General features: G+C 34.1%; 1 protein-coding gene across 1 annotated transcript in view; it reads left to right on the top strand.

Annotated features, from left to right (window-relative positions):
* The window catches only part of LOC107634384 (cytochrome P450 CYP736A12-like), a 2,959-nt gene continuing 2,412 nt past the window's right edge, over positions 417 to 963 (top strand). The window contains exon 1 of the mRNA XM_016337902.2: positions 417 to 963. This exon is cut by the window's right edge and continues 411 nt beyond it. The gene's annotated coding sequence lies outside the window, so the exon portion shown is untranslated.

Here is a 963-nt window from a genome sequence, read left to right on the forward strand (position 1 = left end):
ATCATTTTTAATAGATTTTTTGTGTCATTAACAATAAATTTATGTGACTTTACTAATTGTGCAATATTGAAGTAAGAAGAAAAAAATAATGATAATGATAATAATGATAATAAAGATGAAAGAGGAGGAGCAGAAAAAAAGAAGAGAAGAAACTAAACGAAAAATGAAAAAAATAAAGGAAAAGGGGGAGGAAGAAAAAAAAAAGAAAAAAAAGAGGTGAAAAAGAAAGAAATAGTGATAATAATTATAAAGATAGCTGAGGAGAAAGAGAAAGAACAAGAACGAAAATAAAAATAAAAATATAAGCAGCATGTGCATAATAAATTATTAATTAAATAATTAATAGTGGTAGGTATAATTATTATGTAGTAGTTGTTAGTTCTGCATCAAAATTTTTTATCATAGTAGTTGTTAGTTGAATAGTTAAATACAAGTGGTCCGTTTTGGACAGCAGCAAGGCTAATATTGAAAATTCCCACAGAAAATCTTCTAACCAATCTAAATAAGGTTACTACCCAGAAGCTAAGTAGAACTCCAGAGTGTTTAGACATACGCAATAAAAGAATAGCCTAGCATATAATGTATAACTAGATGTAGCAAAATCCTTGTCTAATTTGTATGAAAGCCCTCTAAATCAAAGCCAAGAAAGTCAGTAAACCAAACACATCTACCAAACAAAACTATGTTTCCAGCAACCATACCATTACTTCCAGTGCTCTTTGTCACACTCGCCCTCCCTATCACTGTATTGTTCCTAATAAGAAAACATCATGATAGATCACTCCCACCGGGACCACAGGCATTTCCGGTCTTCGGTAACCTGCCCATGCTGCTGGGGAAGTTCCCACACCGCACACTCCAAGCCATGGCCCAAAAATACGGCCCAATTATGTCCCTTCGGTTAGGGCAGATCCCAGCCCTCATTGTTTCAAACTCTGAAGCCGCAGAAATGTTCTTAAAGAC

Source organism: Arachis ipaensis, chromosome B03 (genome assembly GCF_000816755.2).
Source record: "Arachis ipaensis cultivar K30076 chromosome B03, Araip1.1, whole genome shotgun sequence".
NCBI lineage: Eukaryota > Viridiplantae > Streptophyta > Magnoliopsida > Fabales > Fabaceae > Arachis > Arachis ipaensis.